Source organism: Pongo abelii, chromosome 8 (genome assembly GCF_028885655.2).
Source record: "Pongo abelii isolate AG06213 chromosome 8, NHGRI_mPonAbe1-v2.0_pri, whole genome shotgun sequence".
NCBI classification, from domain to species: Eukaryota; Metazoa; Chordata; class Mammalia; order Primates; family Hominidae; genus Pongo; species Pongo abelii.
In genome coordinates, this window is record NC_071993.2 from 35,718,769 (window position 1) to 35,730,820 (window position 12,052).

General features: G+C 44.6%; 1 protein-coding gene across 18 annotated transcripts in view; it reads right to left on the reverse strand.

Annotated features, from left to right (window-relative positions):
• Window positions 1-12,052, reverse strand: part of CUL2 (cullin 2) — a 123,545-nt gene that overhangs the window by 76,914 nt on the left and 34,579 nt on the right. Inside the window, exons 1-2 of one of the 18 annotated variants that reach the window (XM_054521741.2) lie at window positions 10,283-10,453; window positions 10,000-10,105 (exon numbers count right to left, since the gene is read on the reverse strand). The exons of 15 other annotated variants lie outside the window; for them this stretch is intronic. The gene's annotated coding sequence lies outside the window, so the exon portion shown is untranslated. 18 annotated transcript variants of the gene reach the window in all.

Below are 12,052 nucleotides of genomic sequence, written 5' to 3' on the forward strand. Positions count from 1 at the left end.
CTACTAAGTGACTAATGGCAGGAGGCATCCACAGCGTAGAGATGCCAGACAAAGGGATGATTCACGTCTGAGCAGGACAGTGCAAGATTTCATCACACTACTGAGGACAGTACAGAATTTAATTATGAGTTATTTCTGAAATTTTCCATTTAATATTTGCAGACCCCATTGACCGTGGGTAACTAAAATGCAGAAAACAAAACTGTGAATAAGGGAGGCAGGGAGGTGGAATACCATATTAACTTGGCATTATTTTCCATTTCCATAGGTGGATCCAAAGCTGCCAATGGTGCATACTGACCAAATATGTTGCCATCATTTAATATTAAAATAAGCTCCAAGAATGCATCTAAACATTTTCATCTTGCTGTATCAAATGAGCGAGCCACTAGATGTAACTAAGAATGCCCTTTCTTATTTGGAGGTTAAGGGTGCAATGTTTTTTGTTGCAGTAAGGTTTGACCCACAGAGCTCTAAGTACTCCACAAACAACATTTCCATCATGACTCTCCGGCTTTAGAATTCCTATTTTTATTTATTTGTTTATTTATTTATTTTTGAGACAGGGTCTTGTTCTGTCACCCAGTGCAGTGGTGTGATCCTGGCTCACTGCAGCCTTGACCTCCTGGGCTCAAGTGATCCTCCCGCCTCAGCCTCCTGAGCAGCTGGGACTAAGGCACACACCACTGCACTGAGCTACTTTTTTGTATTTGTAGAGATGGGGTTTCACTATGTTGCCCTGGCTGGTCTTGAACTCCTGAGCTCAAGCTTCCACCAGCCTTGGCCTCCCAAAGTACTAGGATTACAGGCGTGTGCCACCGCACCCAGCCTAGAATTTCTAGTAGTATGTTTTTTACAAAAAGAAATGAGTTGGGAAAAAAAGAGTGAACAGACATATGGTGTGTGCCAAAATGTATACTGCAGGAAAACATCTTGAAGTCTCAAAAAGGGTGACACAGTGGGGAGTAGGGAATGTATTCATAATACAAAAAGTTACAGAAGCCATTTGCACCCAGGTGTGGTGGCTCACACCTGTAACCCTAGTACTTTGGGAGGCTGAGGTGGGAGGATCACTTGAGCCTGGGAGTTTGAAAACAGCCTCAGCAACATAGAGAGACCTGGTGTTTACAAAAAATAAAATTATAGTAGCTGGGCCCTCTGGTAACACACGCCCGCAGGGAGTCCCAGCTACTCAGGAGGCTAAGGTGGGAGCTTGGCTTGAGCAAAGGAGACTTCAAGGTTACATTAAGCTACAATGGCATCACCACACTCCAGCCTGGGCCAAAAGACCAAGACCTTGTCTCAAAAAAGCAGCTACCTGCTTCCAAAAATAAACCCACTGCACCAGAATAAAAGACCCCTCTCTGCAATGAACTTTAGACTCCCATAAGACTGCACAGCCTGTACTTTGTTTCTTAAGTTTTACATCGCTCTTATCAGCTTGAAGTTTAACGCCATTTTCATTTGCTTTCTCATTTTTTGTTCGATAATCTAGCCAATGAATTTAAGAAACTGACATTTTTAAAAAAAACTATTCTCATATATGTATCCCTGATCTCAGGTAAGTTAGAGAATTTGAATTTCTGAGTCCCTCATGACTAGGCAAGCCCATTTTGTATGAATACTAGACAAAGCTAGAACCAATCAGCCTTTACACAAATTATCAAAACATTGAGAACAAATTTTTTGGCTGTGTGCAGTGGCCCATACCTATAATCCCAGCACTTTGCAAGGCCAAGATGCGCAGATTGCTTGAGCCCAGGAGTTCACAGCCAACCTGGGCAACATGGTGAACCCCGCCCTCTACAAAATACAAACAGATTAGCCAGGTGTGGTGGCGTGCACCTGTAGTCCCAGCTACTAGGGAGGCTGGGATGGGAGGATCACTTGAGCCCAAGATGTGACCGTACCACTACAATCTACTATATTTGCTGGCTTCTATATAATACATTAAATCCTGCCTATGTCCTGACACTGCTATAGAAGACACAGGCATGGAAGAATAATTAAAAAGGGGATACAGTTATGGCAGATGCATATCAATTAACCCTCTAGCAACTTTCTTGACACCTCCTGTTTACAATCTCAAAGAGAGCCAGTGAGTTGGCTCAAGTTTGTAATCCCAGCATTTTGGGAGGCCAACGGGGAGGATCACTTGAGCTCAGGAGTTCAAGAGCAGCCTAGGAACACAGCAAGACATCATCTTGACTGAAAAAAAAAAAAAAAATTTGCCTGCAGTGAGTTATGATCACACCACTGCACTCCAGCCTGGGCAACAGAGCCAGACCTTGTCTCTCAAAATAAAAAGTTCCGATATATGCTACGACAAGGATTAACCTTGAAGATATTACGCTAAGTCAAATACACTAGACACAAGGTGAAAAATATCTTATGGTCCTACTTAAACAAAAGTATGTATGTGGGCAAATTCATAAAGACAGAAAGAAGGATGAGATGTTATCAGAGATGCTGGGGGAAGGGGAAATGGGGAGTTACTGCCTAACGGTTGTACAGTTTCTGTCTAGTAATGAAAAAGTTTTGGAAATGGTGGTTTTGGAAATGGTGGTGAGGGTCACAATGACACTGTAAATGCTATTAACACCACTAAACTATACACTTAATGACAGTTAAAATGGTAATTTTCATGTTATGTATGTTTTAAGTGCTTAAAAACTAGATCACAGGTACAAAGTTCTGATGTCAGAGAAGTATCTGAATCTCACTGCAAAATGCTCTCTAAAAATTTTTAAATGGATGCATTCTAATCAAAATAATACATGGTACTATGATGACAAAATACTATTTTTGGTTCAGACAGACTTATCAAATAAAAGAGAAATATCTTGAGATAAAAGTTTTCTGAAGGCTCAGGACTGCTTGGGGATCTTTCTCTTGATGTCACATTATTCATTATTTTGGTAACTATACACTACTTACATAATTACTGTGACTATTAGAAAGGTATCTTTGGCTGAGCACAGTGGCTCATGCTTGTAATCCCAGTAGTTTGGGAGGCCAAGGCGGGCAGATCACTTGAGGTCAGGAGTTCGAGACCAGCCTGGCCAACATGGTGAAACCCCATCTCTACTAAAAATACAAAAATTAGCCGGTGTGGTGGTGGGTGCCTGTAATCCCAGCTACTCAGGAGGCTGAGGCAGGAGAATCGCTTGAACCCAGGAGGCAAAGGTTGCAGTGAGCCTAGATCAAGCCACTGCACTCCAGCCTGCATGAGAGCAAGACTCCATCTCAAAAAAAAAAAAAGAAAGTAAAAGAAAAAAAAGAAAAAGAAAAAAGGAAAGCTATCTTCTATTTCCCACCGTCAGAAAATCGCAGTTATAAATAAACAGGAAAGGCAAGCATTAATCCTGTGGTAATGAGTTGTAATCAAAGGTATCATTTACAAACTCATGGTTTTGAATACACAAACACACATATACATGCAGATAAAGATATAAACATAGATGTTTGTGTATGCATGGATGAATATACATATATTTCTAGCTCTGTTCACTGAGAAGGGCTTAGGAGGAATGACACCACAGTGGCAATGGGCACACATAGAACTTAGATCTTGGTTTCTAAATATCATTCTCCAAAAAAAGGAACCAGAGCTCCTCCTTGGAAAAGTGATTGATTCCAGGGCTGAAGCAGGAAAAATAGAAGTTGAACCTAGAACACCTATGATGCCAGGAAATAGAAGGTGCTTTCCCCCCACAAACAGGGTAGGGGCATATCGAAAGGACACAAGTTAAACTAAAGGTCAAAACTGAAACAAACTGGAGCAACAAAATAATGAATGACAGGATTAGATATAAACCATAGGCGGGTCACAGTGACTCACGCCTGCTGTAATCCCAACACTTTGGGAAACCAAGGCAGGAGGACTGCTTGAGCCAAGGAGTTCAAAACCAGCCTGGAGTATAGCCTGTACTTTCTCTCCTTCAACTGAATTAAAACAAGGCTGAGATATTTTTAAAAATTTACATATGGTAAATTTTCATTCTTTGAAAAGCAACCTACAATAGAAAAAGACTAAGTCACTGAATTAATAGATGTAACTAACATTATTTATAATGTTAAACTATATAAAAGAGGCCAGGCGCAGTGGCTCACACCTGTAATCCCAGCACCTTGGAAGGCCGAAGAGGGTGGATCTCTTGAGGTCAGGAGTTCAAGACCAGCCTGGCCAACATGGCAAAACCCTATCTCTACTAAAAATACAAAAATTAGTCAGGTGTGGTGACAGACACCTGTAGTCCCAGCTACTTGGGAGGCTGAGGCAGGAGAATCACTTGAACCCAGGAGGCAGGGGTTGCAGTGAGCTGAGATCGCGCCACTGCACTACAGCTTGGGTGACAAGAGTGAAACTCTGTCTCAAACAAGCAAACAAGACACAGTATCAGTCTGAATTTTTAATTCTCCAGAATAACAAAGCTTAAAGCAAAAGAAAATATTCCACCTCTCCTCTTCCAAAAGAAAAATCAACAGGGTTCAAGACACCTCGAAAGTTTCTACAGATCGAACACCACAATCTCAACCTAACACTACTACTGTCTCAAAACTTTTAAGAAGCAAAGGAATTGTCTCCAATAAGCCTTTCCCAATGAAAAGCCAAATATAAAGTACTGATATAGAAATCTATACATTCTTAAAGGTAACCCAAAGATTATGCTAACTGCAATGTGACAGATATATTACTGGTAAGATTCAAACCCAGGCACAGAGCCAAATCACTCTGAATAGATATTGTGATTAACTGATTACTGAGAGAGGGTTCAGTCATACATCTCATAGATCAATAACTTGTTATAAATCTAATAACATTCCAAATCACTGCTTGTTTTTCCAAGATTTAACATGAGCCAGTCATAAGTCCTCATAATATTAAGATTCTAGGGCTGATCCTGTCATCAATTTACTTAAAAACAACTGATAGTTGGACAGGCGTGGTGGCTCACACTTGTAATCCCAGCACTTTGGTAAGCTGAGGCAAGTGAATCATGAGGTCAGGAGTTCAAGTTCAGCCTGGCCAACATGGTGAAACCCCGTCTCTACTAAAAATACAAAAAAATTAGCTAGGCGTGGTGGTGGGCACCTGTAATCCCAGTTACTTGGGAAGCTGAGGCAAGAGAATCTCTTGAATGCCAGAAGCAGAGAATGCAGTCAGCCGAGATTGTGCCACTGCACTCCAGCCCGGGTGACAGTGTGAGACTCCATCTCAAAAAATAATAATAATAATAAATAATTGGCTGGGCGTGGTGGCTCACACCTGTAATCCCAGCACTCTGGGAGGCTGAGGCGGGCAGATCACGAGGTCAAGAGATTGAGACCATCCTGGCTAACACAGTGAAACCCCGTCTCTACTAAACAAATACAAAAAATTAGCCAGGCGTGGTGGTGGCTGCCTGTAGTCCCAGCTACTTTGGAGGCTGAGGCAGGAGAATGGCGTAGACCCAGGAGGCAGAGCTTGCAGTGAGCTGAGATCGCGCCACTGCACTCCAGCCTGGGCAACAAAGCGAGACTCCGTCCCAAAAAAAGATAAAAATAAAAATAACTGTTAGGGCCAGGCGCAGTGGCTCACGCCTGTAATCCCAGCACTTTGGGAGGCTGAGGAAGGTGGATCACAAGGTCAGGAGATCAAGACCTGGCTAACATGGTGAAACTCCTCTCTACGAAAAATACAAAAAATTAGCCAGGCATGGTGGCAGGCGCCTGTAGTCCCAGCTACTCAGGAGGCTGAGGCAGAATGGTGTGAACCTGGGAGCCAGAGACACAGCCAGACTCTGTCTCAAAAAAAAAAAAAAAAAAAAAAACCTGATAGTGCATATGAAACATTGCTTTCAATCATAGCCAGACATTTTTCCAGAATATACAAAGAACAGGCAGATAAGGTAGAACACAAAACAAACAGTGCAAACTTTTGTAAAGTCTCACAAAAAGAAAAAGCTTTTTGCAGTGAGGGAGGAAGGGCATAAGGGTCGAAAAACTGTTGGGTACTATGTTCAGCACCTGAGTGACGGGATCATTGTATCCTAAACCTCAGCATCACACAATATACCCGGGTAACAAACTTACGTGTGTACCTCCTGAATCTAAAATGAAAGTTGAAAAAGATAAAAATAAAGAAACAAGCAGCCTGGCCAACATAGTGAAACCTCGTCTCTACTAAAAATACAAAAATTAGCTGGGAGTGGTGGAGGGCGCCTGTAGTCCCAGCTCAGGAAGCGGAGGCTGCAGTGGGCTGAGATGGAGCCCCTGCACTCCAGCCTGAGCAACTCGGTCTCAAAAAAAAAAGAAACAAGAAACAAGGCCAGGCACAGTGGATCACGCCTGTAACACTAACACTTCCGGAGGCTGAGGTGGGAGAATTGTTTGAGCCCAGGAATTCGAGACCAGCCTGGGCAACACAATGAGACCCTCTTTGTTCTGTCACCCAGGCTGGAGTATAGTGGCTCATTGCAGCCTCCACCTCCTGGGTTCAAGTAATCCTCTCACCTCAACCTCCCTAGTAGCTGGGATTACAGGCCTGCACCACCACACCTGGCTAATTTCTGTATTTTTTGTACAGACAGCGTTCGCCATGTTGCCCAAGCTGGTCTCAAGCTGCTGGGCTCAAGTGATCCACCCACCCCAACCTCCCAAAGTGCTGGGATTACAGGCCTGAGCCACCGTACGTGGCCGGAAACAGCTTTTTAAACAACTCCACACCTGTAGGTCAGAAACTTAACGAGACCAGCCTGGCCAACATGGTGAAGCCCCATCTCTACTAAAAATACAAACTCTAGCCTGGGTGACAGAGCAAACACCATCTCAAAATAAATAAATAAATAAATGAACTTAACAAGGGCAGGGACCAAATCAGAAAATGCTGCAGTACTCCACAGTTTTCTCCTCTTTCTACATTCTCTGTGTTCTCATCCTATTTCATAACTTAACTACTATTTAACACTCTAAAAAATACAAATGTCAAAGCAAGTAAAGTGTACTACCATTTCTGCAAAGTGGGAACAATATTTGCTTATATGTCCACAAATATTTTTTTCCAAGGAGATCTAAGAAACAGCTAACAATGTTTGGCTCCAAGGAAAGCTGGATGACAAGGGTACAAGAAGTGGAGGGAGATTTTCATTCTATTCCCTATTGACAATTTTATATTTTGGTTTTCTGTTTGTTTTAGAGACAGGGTCTCACTCTGTCACTCAGGCTGGAGTGCAGTGGTGCAATCATAGATCACTGCCACTTCCAACCTGGTCATCTGGCCTCAGCTTCCCAACAGCGGGTACTACAGGCGTGCGCCACCACGCCTGGCTAATTTTTTTTTAATTATTTTTTGTAGACATGGGGTCTCACCATGTTGCCCAGACTAACATCTTAAATTTTGAGCCACGTGAATATAGTTTTTGTTCAAAACATTAGTATACCAACAAATAAATGCTGATAACTCTCCATATCCATCTTTCTCTCTTCACTAGAACTTAAGTTCCATGAAGCCAGAGATTTTTTAACCACTATATCCACACATCTGGTTTAAAGCTGGTGCTTGAGAAACCCTCGTTGAATGGCTGAATCACTCCTTAACCTCTCACTAAGTTCCACACTTATTTCCAGTCACCTACTTCTCACCTCCACTTGAACAACGAAATCCAACTTAACATGTCCAATCCAACCCCATCCCATACAACAGCCTGCTTCCCCCAACCTCTTCTTCATCTCAGTACACAGCATCATCATCCTCCAGCAGAAGCCAAAAACCCAGAAGTGACCCATCCCAACTGCATGCTCATCCAAAACACGACAATTTCAATAAGTATCTTCAACTCCAAAATAAATCTTAAAACCTTTTCACTTGTACCTTAACCCTCCACAGCCACTGCTCTTCTCACTGGTCTCCTTGTGTCTCTCTTCTCCAATCGACAGTCTGATTCTCAATCAGACCTTATCACTCCCAGTTTAGAAGAGTTCCAAAAGCCTTTTAATGTATCATAAGAACAAAAGCCAACATGATCCAGCCCCTGGCTAGGACCCACCTTTAATCTCTTACTAGGGTCCACCTTAAGCCAATTTCAGTTTGTTCAATCCAAGTTTGATAGCACCTCAGGGTTTTTCCATTTGCTCCTCCCTAAAATAGGAAAACTTTTCCCTCAGAATTTCAAACTTCACCTCAGGAAGGTCTTTTCTGGTTACAGTATCTGAAGTAATCTCCCAATCACTACCACAACTCCTTACCTTATTTCCCACACAGCACTTATTCTCTGAGATTATTTCTTATTTACTGTCTGTCTCTCCATCCCAAGCCAGAATTGACATTCCAAGAGGATAGAAATTTAATGGGTCGGCCAGGCATGGCGGCTCACGCCTGTAATCCCAGCACTCTGGGAGGCTAAGGAGGGCGGATCATGAGGTCAAGAGATCAAGACCATCCTGGCCAACATGTTGAAAACCAGTCTCTACTAAAAATACAAAAATTAACTGGGCGTGGTGACTTGCGCCTGTAGTGCCAGCTACTTAGGAGGCTGAGGCAGGAGAATTGCTTGAACCTGGGAGGCGGAGGTTGCAGTGAGCCAATATCGTGCCACCACACTTCAGCCTGGTGACAGAGCGAGACTCCGCCTCAAAAAAAAAAAAAAAAAAAAGAAATGTAATGTGTCTTGTTTATCCTTGTATCCTTAATGCCTGCAGCACTGCTTGGCAAATAAACCAGGTGCTTAATAAATATCTGTCAACTGACAGACGATGTAAAAATGACTTTAAAGAAGGTCCGTAACATTTAATCTAATGACAAAATGGTGAGGGTAAAAGACATGGATAATCTTCACATTTACAGAATACTGAAAGCCACCAGAAAGGATGGAGAATGAAGAGTATTTCAGATGCAGGAGAACATCCAAATACTCAAAAGGCAATTGAAAAGGAATTTTTCCCATGCTATGTGCATGCACATTGTAGAAATGTTCCAACTCATAAACAGCAACTGAAAAAAACAAGTAATTCAAAACACTGTAGGCTGGGCACAGTAGCTCAGGCCTGTAATCCCAGCACTTTGGGAGGCCTAAGCAGGCGAATCACCTGAGGTCAGGAGTTCGAGACCAGTCTGGCCAACATGGTGAAACCCCATCTCCACTAAAAATACAAAATTAGCCGGGCATGGTGGCGCATGCCAGTAATCCCAGCTACATGGAAGGCTAAGGCAGAAGAACTGCTTGAACCCGGGAGGCGGAGGTTGCAGTGAGCCGAGATCGCACCACTGCACTCCAGCCTCGGTGACAAGAGCAAAACTCCATCTCAAACAAAAAAACTGTGTACTTCTCTTATCTCACGTGACTCTTGGAAGGATCTTCCAGATACTGTATATGGGCAAAAGAAGCAAAGTATAGCTCATTTGTTCATGTGTCTGTCTTGAAAACGAATGTAAGATTCTAAAGGGTAGGTAACAGTGTTTTGAATGTTTTTAAGCAATTATTATGTAGTCAGTTGTCAATCAGATCAAAGTGGTTATTTCTCATACTTTACTACGAAGGTAGGCTTGGCCAGGTCTAGTTCAAAGACGTTTATGTTGAACAGTCACAATCTATAGCGAATGTTAATATTTTGCATCTTATCTTCAAAATTTAAACGCCCAGGGTACCTGCCTTCAACTGTTAATATTAATCCATGGGGCAAAGGTGTGGGCTTAACATTAATAACAGTCTGCAATTCACAGATGTTTTATTTGCATGCACGTAATGGCAGGGAATGGTCCAGACTCCCTAGAGGGTAAGCAAGCGCTAGAAAGCCTGTGAGGATCTTATTTCACCAGACCCTAAGGGTTGAGACAAGAGGTCTAGCATGCACGCAAGATACTCCTCCCCAAAGCTATCAATCTTTGCAGTCTGCGGAAACAAAAGTGAAAACACTCTTGGTAAGGATGCATGAGATGCCCCCCTCCACACACACACAAACACACAGAGTTGTGTATTCGTGTGAGCACGTAAATATGTAGAAGAGTACACGCACTCTCACCTTCCCTCCTTCGAAGGAAAATGGGGCCGCGGGAGAGGCGGCCAAGATCGGGTTGGGGAGGCCCGGGATCCAGTCCAGGCGGTGGCAGGGCTCACGGGTCAGCGCTCTGGGGAGCCGAGGTCACTTACAGGATACCATCTTCCCGGGCCTCCCCCTTTCATCCCTCTCCCCACACCTCGTCGCCCCCAACTCCTCTCCTCCGCCCCAGCCCCGCCACCCATTAACCGGGAAGGGAAGTTTCCCGGCGCCTGCAGCCCAGCTCCCCGACCCTCAGCGGGGTTACCTTCTGCAGAAGCAGGGCAAGGGGCAGGGGACAAGGGGAGGGGGAGGCAGCCCGAAGGAGTGAAAGACGAAGCCCCGGCGAGGAAGGTGGGCGGAGGCGGCGGCGGCGGCTGTCAGCTCGCGTTCCCCTGCTCACAGCGCTGCCATTACTGTGCGCCGAGGCCGCCTCCCCGGCCGGCCGCCGCCACCGGCCCCGGAGACGCGGGGGGGTGGGGAGCGAAGCCCGGGGAGCCCGCGCGCCGACACTCACCTGTCTCCGCGAGGAAAGACAGCAAAGTCCAAGGCCGCCGCCGCTCCCCGGCGGGACAGGGGCGGTAGGGAGGGGGGGAAAGGGGAGAAGGACGGGCCGATCACGGGATCCGTAAAACAATCGTCCTCCTCTGCCTCCGGCTTTTCCCAACACACACCCTCCGGTCTCCTTCCGCTGCTGCCAAATCCCCCCCCCCCGCCCCCCGGAAAGCAATGGTACAGGCCGCATTACGGCAAGCGCAGGGAGCCAAGCTTCGTGTGATTGCGAAAGGCCACGGAAATTAATATTCCAAGTGATTCCTTGCTGGGCTTGCTGTCAATGAGGCAATTGCGGTTCGCTGAGCTGATGGACACAGTACCCACCCACTACCCGTTAGTCCAGGGACTGCTAATAACAATATGTTGGAATGGTGCTTTCAACAGAAGTATGTTTTCCTTGTTTCAGACCTATGTGAATATCCTAAGACACCACAATCCTCTTGCCACACATTTCCATGGGCTTTGCAAATGATCAAAAATATATTAGCAAAACTACTTTTCCTCTCTGACAAACTCTTTTTCTAGTTAGTTTTTATCTACAGAGAATTTCTTGGACATACATTTATTTTCGATAAAGAAACTTCACATCTTTTTCACTAATACCCCACCTTCACCAAGCCCCAAGCCTATCAGTTTGAAGGGTTTTCCTCCCTTGGAGTTTTAAACGGTAAAGCTGATAAAAATGTAGAATTACTCATCACCTCCTCATATATGCAGGGCCACAGAGGAACAAAAGCCTGGCCTTAGTGCTTTTTGCCTTTCATATCCTCAAGAGCTCACCATCAGGGTCTTGTTCATTTATACGATTCAGCAAGCTTTTCCCTCCCATCCCTTCCTTCCAAACTGCACCAACCCTTCAAGGCCCATTTAAAACCCTGCCTCCTGACCTGATCAATCCCTAGAGTCTTCCTCCTCTTCTAATATGCTTCTCTTGGTACTTGAAGTCTCTACTCTTTATTTCAGTAAAGAGTTTTTATATACTAAATTCAATTCAACCATATGTTTCCATTATGTGACCTTTTTTTCCTCCCATGTTTTCCCCCTTTTAATCTAGTGATTCTCAAAGTGTGGTCCCCAGACCTCTGGAAATCCCTGAGACCTTTACAGAGGTCACAAGGTTAACAACTAGTTTGTTAACAATGCGATATGTCTGGTCCTTTTTTTTTTTTTTTTGGATACAGAGTCTTGCTCTGTCACCCAGGCTGGAATGCAGTGGCGGCACAATCTCAGCTCACTGCAACCTCCGCCTCCCGGGTTCAAGTGATTCTCCTGTCTCAGCTTCCTGAGTAGCTGGTATTACAGAAGCCCGCCACCACGCCCAGCTAATTTTTTGTATTTTGTAGAGACGGGGTTTCACCATGTCACCACATTGCCCAGGCTGGTCTTGAACTCCTGAGCTCAGGCAATCCACCCACCTCGGCCTCCCAAAGTGCTAGGATTACAGGCCTGAGCCACCGTGCCAGGCCCCCCCTGCTTTTTGTTT